Raw genomic sequence first — 18,037 nt, 5'->3', positions numbered from 1 at the left:
TCGTTTCCTAAGCAATACAATTTCATGGCTCCATACCTATCACTTACCTCACAGCTGACACTAAAAGCAGCACAGAGCTCCTGGCACCTGGAGGAGAGTGTGGAAGCTTCTGAGTTTTGTAGAAGAGACTTGAGCATCCATAGATTCTGATCCTTGTGGGGTACCTGAATCAATCCTTCACAATAATGAGGAAGTGGTGGTTGTGTGTGTGTGTGTGTGTGTGTGTGTGTGTGTGTGTGTGTGTGTGTGTGTAAGAGACAGGGTCTCACTATGTAACTTTGGCTGGCCTGGAACTCCCAGAGACCCACCTGCCTCCGCCTCATGGGTGCTGGGATTAAATAAGTGTGCCACTGTGCCTAACAATAGATGTGTGTGTGTGTGTGTGTGTGTGTGTGTGTGTGTGTGTGTGTGTGACACTGGATGTCGAACCCAGAGTCTAGCACATGCTGGTTAAGTTCCGCTAAGTTGCAGCCCAGCCTAGAACAACTGGTTTTGAAATCTGAGGGTAGAGAGAACAGTGTAACCGACATGTTGTGGTCAATGTAGAAGTAGGGCCTGATAAATGTTTACTATTAGCCCTATAATTATTATTGTGGGGGTATTTTCTAACCCACTATCAATCTATGAAAACACAGACACCTGTTATATTTAAAACAAGCCATGGTTCACCTGGGGCAGGGCAGGTGTTAATCTCCTAAACTACCTCCCATAGTGGGGCAGGCATCAGATACTCTGCCTCGATCCCATGCCATCTGCTTCTAATCATTTCTACCGAGCCTCTCATCCATAGTCCCAAATAGTTGCTAATGTTCTTTGTCTGGGCTGAACCTTCCATCCACGCCTGCCATGTGCTTCTCCTCCACCTCACCCATGGCACCGCCTCCTTCCTCTTCCTCCTCATCGCCTTTTTCCTTCCCAAGATTCTCTCTGTCTCCCAAAGCCTGGGAACATTAGCCATGCCCCTCCATTTGCCTGCCCGGATGTGTTGGCTTTTTATTGGTCAAACAGAAGTAAGTTCTTAGGCAAGGCTACAAACATGTTGGGGTACGTGAGTCTGCTCATTTGGGCAGCAACCACAGACGTCTGTGACTGCAGTTGACAAGCGGTGGCTTTTGAACCACTTCTTCAGCCTGGAAACAGAAAAGAGGAGGGAGGCCGGCTCCTTCTGCTTGGCGGTGCTTTCCCCACAGTGTTTTTCTCACAGCTAGGTGTGAGCACGGGTGCAGGGCTGCAACTAACATTTTCCAGGTGGATTTAAGGCTCCTGAGTGGGGAGCCATGTTTGGAACTGTAGGCCAAAGCAACCATTCATGTCTAGGAAACTGCAGGGCTCAGGAGAAGCTGCTGCTGAGATTTTATTAAATGGACATGCTTTGCCTGGCACGTTCCCTTCATACGATTTACGTTTATGCTCTTACCTTATTGCCACTGCTGCCTTAGTCAGGGGAAACATTTTTCTAGCAGGAGGATACTGCAGAGACTCATAACTGGTCAAACTACTGAGAATAAGTGATGGCTGCCACAACACAGCGTCCCTGTGCTGGGAAAAGAAGTGTGTGTGTGTGTGTGTGTGTGTGTGTGTGTGTGTGTGTGTGTATGCGTGCATGCAGCAGCCCCTCCAAAGCTCACAGAAAAGGGATGAGGAGAATGTCAAAGCCAGAAGGAAGGGCAGGCTGTACGTGTGTGTGTGTGTGTGTGTGTGTGTGTGTGTGTGTGTGACTGTAGCCATCTGTGGTGTCTCAGAGACCATCAGGCTGCACTCACGGCAAGAATAGCAATATAGTGATGGCTGTGTCTAGGGATGGGGATGAAGCACCATCCGCATAAAAGGAGCAGGGTAGGGCTGGGTCCAGAGAGAGCTAAGTCCCCAGAGCGTGCTGAGCAGCTAGTCTAGACAGTCTGTGAATTCTGGGTCCAGAGAGTGACAGTAGAAGACACTTGACCTGTGGCCTCTGCATGTATGATTACACACATGCATACACACACATATACAAAAAAAGGCACAGGCACACATACATACACCACACACACACATGCATGTGTCATACAAATAAATAAAAAATATTTTATTTATCTAATATCCTGTTATGAGGTTTGGGTTTGTTGTTTGTTTGTTTGTTTGTTTTCCTTCAAATTTCTCTCCTTTTGCCAATAATTTGATGGACCTCTTTGTAAATGAAGGAGCCACTTTATTCATCCCGAAGGTGTGGGTGTGTTTAAGACTTTTCAGGTTAGGGCACATTTCTTCCTGGAAAGGCCTCCCATCTTCCAGGAAGTGCACCAAAGCCATCAGATTCGTGTGTGTTTATTTGCTGGCCTGTATATTCTTTTTTATTTAATTTTTAAATTTTTTTGTTTTTTGTTTTTTTCAAGAAAGGACCTCTCTATGTAGCCTTAGCTTGTCCTGGATTTGCTTTGTAGACCAGGCTGGCCTTGGTGAGATCTCGCAGGTTTCCCCTCCTTTGGCTACTCCCTTTGAGGGTCATCTCCGAGCTCCCCCCACTCCTCCTCGCTGGGCTCATCGGTTTCTTATTGATTTGCAGAGCCTCCGTTCACTTTTAATGAAAAGTTTAAATTTCTGGCACAGCTGTCAGAGAGGCTGGTGGCTGCAGATTTAATTGTTTTAATAAGTTCTGCTAACAACCAGAGAGGCTAATGAAGGTGCAGGCCTGATGGATGAGGCCCAAAAGAGCTGCTTAATTAGAAGTTTCCTCTCCCGATCAAAAAAGGCCAGCTATATTTGTCAGCTTGGCTCCCACCCCACTCCCTTTCTCCCCTATTTTAATAACTGCATTCAGATATATCCCACTGGTCTTAGCAGAGTGGCGAGGAGACGTTAGAACTGTGTCTGGCTGTTATGTAACTCTCCAATTAACACAGGGTCTCTCTTCCCCTAGACTTCATACTTTTACTCTTCCGGTGGAAGCTTCAGGTCTCTTTGGCTCCTTGCTGCCTCAGCTGCCTCCAGGATGCAGAGTAAAGCTGTCGCTTAGCAACCAGGGCTCTGCTTATAGAAACAGAAGCCTCAGCTCCGGCCAAGAGGAAAATCACCAGTTGGAATAAAAAGTTTTAGCTTTGAGCCATGGAGCAGCCAAAAGCACAGTCCCAGAGGAGATGCTGAGACGCATTAGCACACGTGCCCTCCCAGGGGACCCCGGCTTCTTGGTAAGTGGAGGAAGGGCTTCCAGGACTTTTGAAACCCTTGTTGCCCACAGGTGATGGGGGCTGAGCAGGAATACATAAACCGCCCAAGAGGCCTCACCATGTGAGGTCGGGGAATGATATTGGTACCCAAAGGTGCTATGCTTCTGTCAATCACGAGAGGGTGCAGGGCCAGAGGTGAGGAAGAGCTGGAGCCTCGGATGGTTTTCAGAGAGGTGGACCTGTGGGTGGCTTGAAACACTGCAATTCTCCTGGCTGTGTAGCTTGTAGCTCTTTTCTTTGAAATACATACACACACACACACACACACACACACACACACACACACACACACACACACCTTTCAGACCCCCATCTATTCATTCACAACCTTTTTCTGTACAGAGTGGGCTCAGGCCGATGGAATATTACAGAGCTTGGTTGAAGCAAAGCCCTAAAACAGTCCTCTTTGCTTTCTTTGGCTTGCTCTTCTGACTTTTGTTATGAAAGGAGAAGCCACGGGTGGGTGGCCACTGGCCCAGAGAGAATGGACACCTAGTACAGACCTTTAAAAAGCTCAAAGTATAGCCACTGCAGCGTGACGTGCCGCTAATGCGAGACTGCTTGTTGTAAGCCACCTAATGGCGGGGGCCGTTCCTCAAGCAGCAGTCCCTGACTGATACACTATCGGCTGCTTGCTGCCACTGTTTCCTTCCTCTCTGCTGAAGCCGAGTCCTGCTGCCCATATCACAGAACACCGACAGGTGAAGCTTCCAGCTCTATCTCACGAACAACACTCCTCACCTGAGTCTTTGCTCTGCACAGATGCTTCCAGGCCTTGCTCCCTCCTTTTTCTCCAGTTAGCTTCCACTGCATCCAGAACACACACTTGCCGGAACAGGTCCCCACGTCTCTCCCTGGGGTGCTCTGTGCATTATGTGGTAGCTGTCTCATGGTTGGATGCTATTTTTCTTGTTTGTGTTGTTGTGTTTTTCCTCTAGTGCTGCTGTGGTTCCCTCTCCCACTACAGGGAACTCAACGAAGCCAGCTCACAGGAGGCGAACAGACCGCCTCTGTTGGTCACACCTACCAATGTTCACCAGTTTCCAGTGACATTTCCTGACATTGAGGATCCGGGTCCTTGTAATGACTAGTCTGACAAACTGAGCTTCCGAGGGTTCTTGGCTAGTCAGTGGACAGATTAGTAGCCAGCGCGTAGGCTCTCAAGCAGTAGAAATACATATGAGCGGTCTTCTGTTTTCTTTGATCCGAGCTGGAGCACGGCCGTTGTTTGATTTGCCCTGTCTAAGTTGGGTCTGGCCTCAGCCACGGAGCAGTGATCATTGGAAAATCCTTCAGGTGAAACGTCCGTCAGCCTCTCTGTGCAGGTGGTGGGACCATTGTCAGCCTATGCTCCTGACTTCAGCCCAGGCAGCCCCGTGAAGCTGGGGGCCAGCATGAGAAAACAGAATGGCAAACTCATGTGGCCTCTGGAGGGGAGTGGCGGGGGAGGGGGGAGCGGGGGGGGGGGGCAAGAAGTAGAAGTCTCTATCCTTTGTAGGGAGTCAACAGTTCGGGGGTTCATGGCCAGGCAGCAGGACTGCCTCCAAGCCGAATATCTGCACCTCACCTTCCTACGCAGCCTGGTGGTGAGGACGGCACACCATCCCTGTGCCAACCTCCACGCTCTCACACACTTCTCATCCCTGCCCAGGAGGAGTCTTAAAATACCGGTGTGGCTGGCTCTGTGGGCTGAGCTGGCTGTCGCGGTTACAGCATCCTGTCTTTATAGTGATAACTGGTGTAGTGGTATTTGCCTTTTATCTGCAGTGTTGTGCAGTTCTCTCCTCCCTTCGGGAGGGAGGAGGGAAGACCTGAAGACTTGGGAAGTAAATAGAACTTAAGCCTCAGGAGGGAAACAAACTCAATATGGAAGCTGCAAAAAAACTTAGAACATGCACGAAGCCTCTCCCCAAAGTTACACAAGCTGCAACAACGGCGGGGACAGGAAGAGCTCCACGATGCAGCTTTCAAGGACCCTCGCTGGGGTGGGAGTTTTTGCTCATGCATTTGCCGGTAGGTCACCCACGCTTTTATAGGTAGCCCCAGTAGACCCACTGGGACACCAAGCTAGACTTGGGTAAAATAATTTCTTCAGTCTGTTGTTGCATGCTGTCTGGGTAGAACAGACCAGACATTGTTCACACCTTCCAAGGTAGTCACACAGCATGCAGCACCCACTCAGTTCACACCTTCTAAGGTAGTCACACAGCGTGCAGTGCCCGCTCAGTTCTGTACCAGCAGCAAGGCTTATCCAGCAGGGCAGAGACCCAGGGCAGAAGGTATCAAAGGTAGGTCACATGACAGGGTGTGCAAGACTTTTGAAGCCCCAAAGATCCTGGATGAGTCACTTGGTGTCACCATGACCTCCACTTTCTCATTAGCAAAGCAAGTATGATGAAGCCAGCTCAGAGGCGGCAGAAGGTGAGGACTGGCCCTTGGCTGGTGCACAGGAACCCTGAGTGAATATTCTCTTCCTGGGAGAATGAAGATTGTGTGGGCCGGGCCCTCTCAGAGCCGAGCATAGGACAAACATTGGTGCAAGGAGATGGTGGTGTAAGAAGGGGCAGTGTGGAGCTGGAGCAGGGAAGGCGGTGATGTGCAGTTAACTCTTGTGAGCCCAGCGAGGGACCCCGTTGGATTGTGTGTCCACTGACTCCTATCCACCATGAAGAAGGATGCTTGGGAAGCAGAGCTTGGTTTCCCAGCATGGCTTGTTCCTTGCATATCTGTTCAGTAAGTTTAAGTGGAAAGAGAGATTTCTTCAGGAATTCAGTCACATCTGCTGTGACTGAGTCACACGGGAGCCACATGCATGGGGAAGGGCAAGGCAGGGAGTCCCAGGGGCCAAGAGCACAAGCCAGATCCGACACCTGTGGTAGACCCTACGCTAGAATTAGGACATCAAACCCAAATGCTGGGAACTGACACGGGTATCCCATGGAAGACAGGAAGTGAGTCAGGCCCTAGACATCGGCCATCAGCTGTCCTGGAGTCCCCAGGCCCTGGGTTCCTGGGTTCCAGCTAGCATGTGGGAGGTCAGATTTCTCTCTGTTCTGATGACCTGAGCCAGGCTGGGGTGGTGTGGGCGAGACTTGCTCACTCTTTTAAAGACACAAGAGGCTTCCGTAAAGGCCAGGAACAGAGCATCCGTCAGGGCTCACAGGCTGAGCGAGTCGCGCGATGGAATTCCTGCTGCAGTCCGCTCCGACCGGCTCGCTGGTGTCCCTCACCAGCTTTGCACCCAGAACTACTCTGGGCTTTGCGGCTTCATGGCTTCATATAATGAGATGAGACACTAGCCAGTCATCATCTGTACAGAAAACCACCCCGAGAGGAAGCTCTGACATTCCATTAGGGCTTTCCTGGGGCTTATAAATGTGTTAAGTGATAATAATAGCTATCATTATCGTAATGATAATTCTCATTACTGCTATTTTAACAAGTCCCATTTATGGAGAAGCCTCGCATCCGCCACTCATCTTGCTCTTTATGTCTTTTTAAACCGACAAAGGTACTAAAAGGCTCCCTAACTGGCTCAGGGTTGCTAAGCGAGTAAGAAAAAGCTGCTCGCCAAGGCTCAGGGAACATTCCAGAAGAGGGGATGGAAGGAGTGCGCTGTGAAATGCTGCCTGCTAGGTAGGATGTGGTCATTGTGACCGTGAGCACGCAGCAGCTGTGGACACCTACATGAGGCCTGCACTCATTCCAGAGTGAGTGGGAGAGATGCCCCTGACGGCCAGCGGCAGAGCTGGGAGATGTCAGATCCAGAGCAGACTCCACTTCCCCAGATTCTGGCAGTGAGACAGAAGCCAGCGTTCCTCAGGAGCTTGAGAAGCTGGTCCCCCTCTACCAAAATCTCCCATCACTGGCAGAAGAAACAAATGGCTCTCTGTGGTGCCTATTAGCACTCCATAGCGCGTGTGCTGACTGTCTGGCTCCCTCAGCACCGCAAGTTCCTGTCACACATTTCAAGCCCATGCTGGCCTCCTGGCCTCCCCTCCCTCCTCCTCCCAAGTGTTCTCTCTGTCTCTGTCTCTGTCTCTGTCTCTGTGTGTGTGTGTGTGTGTGTGTGTGTGTGTGTGTGTGTGTTTTGCCAGCGCTTTCTATTTCCTCTCTAGCTGATCCCCTGTCTTCCTTTTTCAGTCTCTCGGGTCCAGTCTTCTGGCCACGTTCCGCCTACTACTTTGTCTGCTCTGAACTCTCCTAGATGCTTCTGGCTCTTCTCTCTCGTATCCACAACAGAAACTTTCCCCTCAACCCATACCTTGGAGTGGTCATGTCCTCAGTGTATACACCTGGTGCCAAACCCCTCAGCTTATACAGGAGGTGCTCCTTATATGTGCACGTCCCTTCGTGTGCAGCTTAAGGAGAAGATGATTTGGACTGAGAGGATGGCTCCGGGGTTAACAGTGCGTGCCGCTCTTGCAGAGGATCCGAGGTCAGCTCCCAGCGCCCATGTCACACAGCTTATACCCACCTCCAACTCTGTCTCCAGGGATAGGACCCGTCTCCTCCCGCATCTGTAGCACCTGCACTCACACACACACACACACACACACACACACACACACACACACACACGCACACACACACACAAACCCATGCACACACATAGCACACACACACACACACAAACCCATGCGCACACATAGCATACATAGTCTTTAAATCCTTCATCTAAATCAGGCAACGTGGTGTACATCTGGAGTCCTAGCACTTGGGAGGCTGAGGCAGGAGGATCATTGTGAGTTTGAGACTAACTTGGGTAACCTAGTGAATTAAAAAAATTTTTTTTATTTACCTTTATTTTATGTGCATTGGTGTTTTGCCTGCATGCATGTCTATGTGAATGTGTTAGATCTTGGAGTTACAGACAGTTGTGAGCTGCCATGTGGGTGCTGGGATTCGAACCTGGGACCTCCGGAAGAGTAGTCATTGCCCTTAACCACTGAGCCATATCTCCAGCCCCAACCTAGTGAATTTTAGGCCAGTCTGGGCTAAATGTGAGACAGTGTCTCAAACAAAACAAAACATTGCGCATCTTCAGCTGGTCACAGCAACGTCAGGCAATGTCCCCAGTTTCCTCGTCTGCAGAGTAGGTGCAGGGTACACGGTAAAGACGCAGGTGCCACAAGCCACGCCACATGGCTGCTTTCCCCTGAACGCCATCTACCAAATGAGGAGTTCATCAAGCCACGTGACATTTGTAGTTCTGAGCTTGCTTTCCAGCTCTCCGAGTCTCCACAGCAGGATTTTACAGAGTGTGCAACTGTCTCCCGGTCTGACTTATGGTTGGAGACCGGAGCATGAGGAGTGGAGATGGAGGGGCCAGTGAGGGGGCAGAGAGGGCGGCGTGGTGTCACAGCCACGAGACTGTGTCGTTTAACACGAAGAGTAGGGAAACGGGCTGTGGGAGACTCACAGAAACCTACTGCATCTCTCCCTCTTCTCCTCCCTCCGTCAGCAGCGGTAGCTCTGTGAGCAAAGGTGCTCTTCCTACATATACATATATTTTATATTTTATTATGTTAGTTTTTGGGCAGCGTCACACTTGTACATGACACATCCTGCTGCTCCCCTGAGCCCCTGCGCCATCCACGCCAGGCAGTTGACCTGCCCGGTCTGACATGGATTCAGTGAGGGTCACGGCTGCTATGATGCTTTTCCCTGCTTTTCCCAATCTTCTAGCTCTTACATTCTTTCTGCTCCCTTTTCAGACTCTTTCCTGAACCCCAGAAAGGATGATGTAAGTGTCTTATTTAGGGCTGAGCCCTCAGCTGTCACTCTCAGCACTTCGTGTGCCCGTGAGCAGATGTTCTTAATCAGCATTGTTATAAAGACAGAACAACAAAAGAGGCAAATTAAAACCAATTAGACGAAACACACCGATCACATTCTCCCCCGAGCTAACTGGGAGAAGCACTGGTGCTTTCCTTGTTGGATTTCCTGTGCACACTAGTGTCCACAGGCTTGGGAGATGGCTCCGGAAGATGTAACGAGTGCCAGGCCTGAAGGCTGAGTGTAGGAATCAGTCAGGGGTGAGTGTTGTCATTACAGCATCACAACCAGGCTGTCACTGGTGACATCAGCCAAGCCAGCCTAACTCCTTCCTCTTCCCCACCCCAAGTTCAGTCACAGTCAAGTTTCTACCCACACAGGGGTGACCAAATGACACCCCACCACCACCAAGAGTGTGCAAAGGAACTGAAACTATCCTGAGATTTAAGCTGTGAAATCTGCTCATGACAGAGCTCAAAGAGAAACAGACCCAACAACAAGCCCTGGGCGGGCAAATGAAATTAAGCCTAAAAGAGGCAGAGGCAGGGGCAGAGGCAGAGGCAGAGGCAGGGGCAGAGGCAGAGGCAGAGGCAGGGGCAGGGGCAGGGGCAGAGGCAGAGGCAGAGGCAGGGGCAGGGGCAGGGGCAGGGGCAGAGGCAGGGGCAGAGGCAGGGGCAGGGGCAGAGGAGGCAGAGGAGGCAGAGGGAGAGGGAGAGGCAGGGGCAGAAGCATGGGCAGGGGCAGAGGCAGGGGCAGAGGCAGGGGCAGAGGCAGAGGCAGAGGAGGCAGAGGAGGCAGAGGCAGGGGCAGAGGCAGAAGCATGGGCAGGGGCAGAGGCAGGGGCAGAGGCAGGGGCAGAGGCAGAGGCAGAGGAGGCAGAGGAGGCAGAGGCAGGGGCAGGGGCAGAAGCATGGGCAGGGGCAGAGGCAGGGGCAGAGGCAGGGGCAGAGGCAGAGGCAGAGGAGGCAGAGGAGGCAGAGGCAGGGGCAGGGGCAGAAGCATGGGCAGGGGCAGAGGCAGGGGCAGAGGCAGGGGCAGAGGCAGAGGCAGAGGAGGCAGAGGAGGCAGGGGCAGAGGCAGAGGCAGGGGCAGAGGCAGAGGCAGGGGCAGAGGCTGAAGCTGCTTACGCTTCTGCCTGCGGGGAGCAGAGCGTGACACCATCAAACTCCTCACTGCACAGTAAGAGCCAGCATCCAAGTTCACGTTTACTCAGCCGCGGTGGGGCGCCTCCGGAAGCCAGACGAGCTTGTTGACTGACTAGAACCTCCAAGATGCTCAAAATGACTCAATTTCCTTCTAGTTTGTTCTCAGCTCCCTTGCTGGGTATGTGTACTCACGCATCCAGTAACTTCTGGGAAATCGAAGACTGGCTTTCTGAGCTTTCAGAGTTCAGAGCCAGACTAGTTGGTAGAAGACTGCCAGAGTTTTCCTGGTCAGGTGTTGAAAGGCTCTAAAGAGAAAATAAGCCTGAGGTGATGTATGTATAGACCCAGGGCCCATTGCTGGGCCTCTCTCATACCGGGACCCCACTGTGCCTGTGGGACCTTCACACTGTGGCTGTGGGCTTTCCCCGTGAGTGATCTCAAGGGGTGTCCGCAGGCTTGGGAGATGGTTCTCAAGTGTGAGGATTTGGGTTCACATATCCAACCTTCATGGAAAATCTGGGGACAGGAGTACACACCTATAGCCCCTGAACCAGCATGGGTGCAAAGGGTGGGGACTCTAGGCAGAATCCTAAAGCTCACTCGCCTGCCTGCCTGCCTGATACCCTGAATCCCAAGTTCAGCGAGAGACAAGACGGAGGACAGCTGAGGAAGACGCCTGATGTTAACCTCTGGCATTCCCACAGACAGACGGACAGACAGACAGACAGACAGACAGACAGACACACACACACACAGAGAGAGAGAGAGAGAGAGAGAGAGAGAGAGAGAGAGAGAGAGAGAGAGAGAGAGAAAGGCAGGACATGGAACAGTTACAAAGGAGAGTCTGGCGTGAGGCTTCTGAAGGCTTGGCCAGCATTGCTCTCGGTCAGGACTTACCTAATATCATTGGAGAGGAAGGGGGAAGTTCTTTCCCGTATTAGTTTTAAAATCTAATTGAGGAGAATTCTGTTGCCTAGACGATGGCGTGTTGAATTGCTCAGTGACAGTAAGAATGTATAAAATATACCCCCGATCTCCAGAACTATGGACTAGAATAAATCTTGGGGGTTTTTCAGCCATGGCTGCCTGTGTATCATGCCTGGCAATTGTGTTAGGAGTGCAAATGAGACGGAGACAGGCAGGCTGGTGGCAAGTGCATGTGACCGAGAGGGCCAAGGAGGAACGGGGTGGGGTGCGCTGAGAGCTGCTGAGGCGGCTGCTTTGATCCCTGAGGCTCCACTGGCCATAGCCTGTTTATAGGGTAGGCCATTTGCTGGGTTAAAAAACAGATTTGTGTGTGTACTTGTTCAGGTGCGTGTGTACGTGTCCAGGTGCGTGTGTACATGCGTGCATGCGTGCATGCGTGCACATATGTGTGTGTGTGTGTGTTATGTTACAGTTATTGTAGAGGCTGGAAAAGGGTGTCAGATCCCCTAGAGCCGGAGTTACAGGCTCCTGTGCGCTGCAGGACGTGGTGCTGGGAGCTGACCTCAGGCCAGCGCTGCTGCTCCTGACCACTGAGCGATCTCCACAGCCCCCACCTTGTGTTTTCAGACAGGGTCTCTCCCTGGCCAGGAGTGTGTTATCAAGGAGCCCAGATTGGCTGGCCAGCGCGTCCCAGGGCCCCCCTGTGCCTCCTCCTCAGCTCTAGATTATAAGTGTGCACACGCACACACGTTTTACTTGGTTCTGAGGATTAAACTGTAGCCCTCATGCACTTTAGTGACAGAGCCATCTTCACGGCCCTATTAGAGACTGGGTTCTTTACATGGAAAATGCGAGGGGCCCATTCAAGCCAGTTGGAACAAAGAGGCTGTAGGGGACCTGTGACCAGTCCCCCTCTCTGCTGTACTGACTCAGCTCCAATAGGCTCTCAGTTTAAGGACACAGAGTGACCAGGATAGCATTCCTTAGTCGTTCAGAGACAGCTAGGGGCCTGGGACTGAGCGGCACAGACAAAGCCCACCCACATGAGCCTGTTCCCAGGGATGACTGAACCTCCCAGGCCTGGAAGACACTGCGGTGGGGGTGGAGTCCCGGGGCCCTGGAAGCTGGTGCTGAGGCGGCAGTGTGCCCCGTTTCTCCAGCGTCCGTTCCAGGGGCCACGTGCATTGATCATGGTCCTCACCAAGAACTCTGAAATTTAGCCAGACCCAAATGTTTTGCAATCTGTGGCCCTGCGAGGGTGGCAGCAAGGGTGTCGTGTCCCTTGCCAAAAAATATAGTCTGATGTCACCACTGAGTTTTTAAAAACATTTAAATATTATTTTATGTGTATGTATGTTTGGCTGCTTTTTTACATATGTACTACACACATGCAAGTGACCAGAGAGGCCAGAAAGAAGTGTCAGATCTCCTGAAACTGGAGTGCTGGGGATCAAACCTGGGTCCTATGCACGTGGTATTAATCCTGAGCCGTCTCTCAAAGACCCATTTTTCCAATGTGTGTGTGTATGTGCCATTTGTATGATATGTGTGTGTGATTCACGTGGTGTATGTGTGATATGTGTGTGTGTGATATTTGTGTGTATGTGTGTGGTGTGTGTGTGTGTGTGGTGTGTGTGTGTGGTATGTGTGTGAGTGTGGGTGTGATATGTGTGTGTGAGTGTGTATATGTGATATGTGGGGGGGTATGTGAGTATGTGTGTGAATGTATGATGTATGTGGGGGGTGTGAGTGTGTGTGTGATTTGTGTGTTGTATCCATGTGAGGTATATGAGAACGCCAGAGGATAACATCAGGGGTCCTTTTCTATTCTCTTGGGGCAGGGTCTCGCACTGAACCCAGAGCTAGGCTAGCAGCTAGTGAGCCCTAGGGTGGCTCCTGTCTCTAACCCCAATTGCACTGAGGTTACAGGCATATGTAGTGCTGTAGGCATTTTGGTGTGGGTGCTGGGATCTGAACTCAGGTCCTCACGCCTGCACCGTGAATCCCTCCCCAGTCCCTCGCTCTGTTTTAGGCCGACCCAGCTGGAGCCTGCCTTCCTCCAGATTTTCCTGAGTCTTGTGTGTGATCTCTAGTCCATAAAATATTCTGACATTTTGCAGGCCTATCTCCAAATGCGTCGCCACTAGCCCTGTGATTTGCCTCCTAGAGTAATAAGAGGTTTCTGTGTGTAAGCGGCTGGCCAGCACCGCGTGCTGGGGTCAAGGACCCCTCATTTCTTGTGTATTGAGCTTGGGAGCTATTTTTCAGCCAATTTCCGGAAACTACGTCTGCACTAGTTAGGAGAAGAGCTTCTATGTAGCTCAAGTTTCTTAACAAAATACATTTTATTATGAACTTATTAACTGAGAGGACCTCACTTATAACCCAACTAACCTAAACAACAGGAAAAGAAGATTAAAGAATGCAATAATGAAATTGTAAGGATATCAGTTCCGAGGAGCGATTCTCCTGGCATAATCAGCAGGATTTCTTCTGCTGGAACCTGGAGTAACCAGAACCCGGAACCTCAGCCGGAGCCCGGAGCCCCGAAGCCTCCCCTCAAGCCGTTCTCTCTAGGAGCGTCTCAAAGCGGAGCAATGAACAGCCAGAACTATCCCAAAGCCTCTTGGTTTTGGCTCACACTTACACCTCCTCTCAGAATTTGTTCAAGGATGTTTTTCAGCTGGTTAACAACCTAATCTCCCCCACACGGTGGCTCTACTTCTAAGGGGATAAACATCACCTGCTCTCTCACAAGTCTTTTTCTCATCCCCCACTTGTGATCTAAACAGAAAGCATGTTCCTCTCTCCTTCACTTCTGCCATGAGCAGATTCAGTGTCCACTGCGAGGACCACAACAGCCTGATGCAAAACTGCTGATTTTTTTTCCTATTTCTCACTTGACAAATGAGAAAACTCAAGTGCAGACAAATGTCACTGCAGGCTCCCCAAATCACACCTGGGTACACATCAACAAATTGGAAAACCTAGAAGAAATGGATAAATTCCGGGAAACGCGTTCCCAGCCAAGACAGGATCAGAAAGAAACGGGAAGTCTGAACAGGCTAGCCAAGAGCAGGAAGGGTGGACAGGAGAAAGACGCCATTGGCAAAGCCCCGGGACCCAGCTCTGACACTGCTGAAACTGATCAAATATTTAAAAAAGAACTAATCTCAAAATTTTTAAAATTTCAGTGTCTTGAAATTCCCCACAAAAGAATCTGAAAATATTCAGTGTCAGGGATGTTACTTAATATCAAAGCGGGGGAAGGGATTTCATAAAAACACAGAATTGTAGGATGATAACCCTGATGGGCCCAGCTGCAAAAATTGTCAACTAAATCCTAGCAAAGTGAGTCCAGCAGCACTTTAACGTAAAAAGACCTTCTGTCCTGATCAAGTATTTCTTATCCGGACCGAGAGCTCAAAATACATAGTAAGTGTTAACCAAAGAGCCAAGGCCGCAGGGCCATCTTAACAGAGGCAACGTGTTCACCAGAATCCCACATGAGTTCATGGCTCAGAGGTTCAGAGCACCGGCTGCTCCTGCACGAGGGACCCAGGTTTGATTCCCAGCACCCACCCTGCAACTCTAGTCCCAGAGGATCTGACACCCTCTTCTGGCCTTCCCAAGCATGGCATGCCTGGGGTGAGCAAACATACATAGGACCAAAACACCCACTGCACATAAATAAAATAAATAAATAAATAAATAAATCTCTGAAATGCCCTTTAGCCCACAAAAGCCCGAGCATAACAGACCCATGGCTGACACCGCACTCAAAGCTGAACAGATGAACTTTCCTTTTAAATGAGGAGGCATTATCTGAGAAGAAATCAAGAAAACCATCCCATTCGAATAATTTTTACTTGTGCCGGGTGCACGCGCGCACACACCCTGCTGTGTGAATTCTCCTCTGCTTCTCTCTCGCCTCCCTCTAGCTGTCTCTCGCAGGTGTAGTGTGCTGGGTGAGCATACACCCTGCCGTGTGAAAGCACAGACGCCAGCTCCCCAGTGCCCACCTCCAGGACTGTAAGAAATCCCATTTGCAGCCCAAGTTTCTCGGTCTGAGGCCATTATTACAGCACCCTCACATTAGGACCAATTGGGTACAAACCCTAAAAGGCCAATGTGACCTGTCTTGGCCTTATTTCATCTGTGAGCTACTCTACCCCTCAGCGTGGTATCTGGCCACATTGTGGGCTCCAGCCAGTGGCTGCCAGTAAATGTGACAGGAACAGTGGCTTGAATACACACGAGGGATTGGCTGCCCTTCCTGCCTCTGCTGTGGGAAGAACTTTGCTCCTTGGAGCAGGCGCCAGCCAACGTTTGACTGAACACAGCTCAGAGCCGGCAACCCGGCTCTGACATGGGAGACCAAACCAAAGGCCAGCCACTGTGCATCAGCGTCTGAAAGGGACATTGAGGAGCCACCTGGGAACTCCTGGCCCACGGGTGGGGTTTCTCTGGAGCATTTGAGGCTCACCACAGGGCTGGCACCTGGGCAGTTTCCTTTCGGGCATCGCTGACCCAGAGAAGCTCCTGCTGCTCTGCCTCGATATGTAGATCCGACTGCCCCGGTCAGGAGCCAGCTTGGGAAGAAGGCTCAGAAGTGGGGGTTCACGGATGCCGCGGCAAGGTCGGCAAGGTCGAGCTCTTCTGGTTTGCACAGTGTTTCTTGGCCCCTGTCATTTCCCACATACCCAGCCTGAGCGCATTCCTGAATCCGTCTCTGCCAGATTTCAGTCTAATATTAAGCCATGTGAAGAAAGCCTTTCCTTCTCAGGGATTAGCTAAACCAGCATAGCATTTCAAAACTTCATTTTAGAAATAATCAAGGGGAGAGCCAGGCCCTGCTCCTTACTGGCTCCCCAGGGTACTCAAAGTCAGTGGCTCTAGAAGGGAACAAAAGTCACTGCTGAAATGGCAGCACATCTGGAAGGTCAAGAACTCACCGCTGAGATCAGTTGGAATGTTCTAGAAGGAAATCTGAAATGGCACAAAGCTACTGAAAATTAAAGGCATTTTAAAGGGCAGGTCCTGAGGGTGCAGCTCCTGTGGTCTCTGCCTCCTTTGTGGGGTCCCTGCCACTAGATGGGGCGCACGGGGATCATTCCATTCTGTTCCGCAGCCAGAACCTGCTGGGCCCAGGAAGTAGGCATAGGAACCGTTTGTTTACACTTGACCTTCAAACACTCCGCAGAGACCAGCCTGGTCCCTGATTTGCCCTGGGACCCACATGGATTGTGTTCCGACTTGGGCATCTTCTACGGAAACACATAAGGCTGAAAGTGGGGCTTCTGTGAAGAAAGGGAGCGTCTGTGGAGCCATGTTGCTGTCTAACAAGCACTTTAAACTGTCCACATGCAGACCAACAGACTGGGGCCATCACATTCTAGAGGGGAAAGGAATGTCAATACGGATCCAAATTAAAAACAAAATAAAACAAACAAACAAAGATGAAAGCATTCAGACCCATCTCCATCTGAATCACACTCATGACTCACAGACATATGAGTCATGTAAAGTGTCGCATGTGATGCCCAGTGCTATGTCCTAAGATTCTGATAGATAGTGGTGGCTGATGTTCACAGCTGGCTTCCATGACTCGGGCCGTGTCTTACCCCAATGTCCCTCTTCCCTGCTCAACAGTTTTAGAAAGAGATTCCATAATCTATTATTCATGTATTTTATTTGAGCAGTATGGGATCACGTGTGGACCCTGGCATGCACACCCCAGCAGTGTGGGATCACGTGTGGACCCTGGCATGCACACCCCAGCAGTGTGGGATCACGTGTGTGCCCTGCATGCACACCCCAGCAGTGTGGGATCACCTGTGTGCCCTGCATGCACACCCCAGCAGTGTGGGATCATGTGTGTGCCCTGGCATGCACACCCCAGCAGTATGGGATCACGTGTGTGCCCTGCATGCACACCCCAGCAGTGTGTGATCACATGTGTGCCCTGGCGTGCACACCCCAGCAGTGTGTGATCACATGTGTGCCCTGGCGTGCACACCCCAGCAGTGTGGGATCATGTGTGTGCCCTGGCGTGCACACCCCAGCAGTGTGTGATCACGTGTGCGCCCTGGCGTGCACACGTGCTGTTGCAGGAGAGTTGCCTTGGTTCAGGCTGGAGAGAGCTGCTTACAAACCATCATTTATCAGACTGTCATTCTGCTCAAGCTTACATGTTATAGCGACATTTAATCAAGAAAAATGTCACTATTGATATTGTTGAGACACTGAGGTTTAAATTGTTTAATATGATGTGTATGCGTGTTTCGCCTGCACATGTGTCCATGGAACACTTGCATATGTACAGTGCTAATGGAGGCCAGAAGATGGCGCTGGACCCCTGGGACTGGAGGCGCAGATTGTGTGAAACGACACATGGTGCTGGGACTCATACCTGTCTCCTCCCCTGAGCCGTAGAGGAGTCTTTTAAATTCCCAGATGTTTAATGACAAGGTGAGGTGGTACCCAGGCAGTGTGCTGGATTGGGGAAATGACACACGTGTGCCAACGGAAGCTCTCTCTCTGCTAGCTGTTGCTGTCTGGTATCTTTCCTTTGACAGGAATCAGAATTAATTTACTTGAAAAGAAACTTTAAAAAACCTACACAAATCTTATGAGAAAGTGATTTAGTTAGGTTAGTTTGTTAGGTATTTTTGCAGGATAAAATCGTGTTATGCTGTTTGTTGTTTCCATCAATCTATGTAAACTCGTGGAATGAGGGCAGAGCAGGGTCCTGGGCGTGCGCCACCACCCCTAAGCGCAAGGAAAATCAAAGGCCACACGCCTTTCATCCCACTAAGTGGAAGACAGAGGCATCCTGTGAGTCTGAGGTCATCCTGGTCTACCAAGTGAGTCCAGGAAAGCCAGAGACACATAGGAACCCTGCCTCAAAATATCCAAAAAGGAAACACAAACAAAAATCATGAGTGTCAATGAGAAAGGGAGAGGACACAGGCTCTACCCAGG

The 18,037-nt window shown here is 50.8% G+C and overlaps 1 long non-coding RNA gene across 1 annotated transcript; it reads left to right on the top strand.

Annotated features, from left to right (window-relative positions):
* The first annotated feature begins 3,027 nt into the window (after window positions 1–3,027).
* On the top strand, window positions 3,028–5,381 carry LOC311581142. Its single transcript, XR_014773661.1, has 3 exons — window positions 3,028–3,164; window positions 4,414–4,499; window positions 4,702–5,381. It is a non-coding gene; the product is annotated as an uncharacterized lncRNA (long non-coding RNA).
* The last annotated feature ends 12,656 nt before the right edge of the window (window positions 5,382–18,037 follow it).

The sequence above is a fragment of the Acomys minous genome (genome assembly GCF_964271855.1).
Source record: "Acomys minous genome assembly, chromosome: 13".
NCBI lineage: Eukaryota > Metazoa > Chordata > Mammalia > Rodentia > Muridae > Acomys > Acomys minous.
This window is presented reverse-complemented; position numbering and strand designations above follow the sequence as displayed.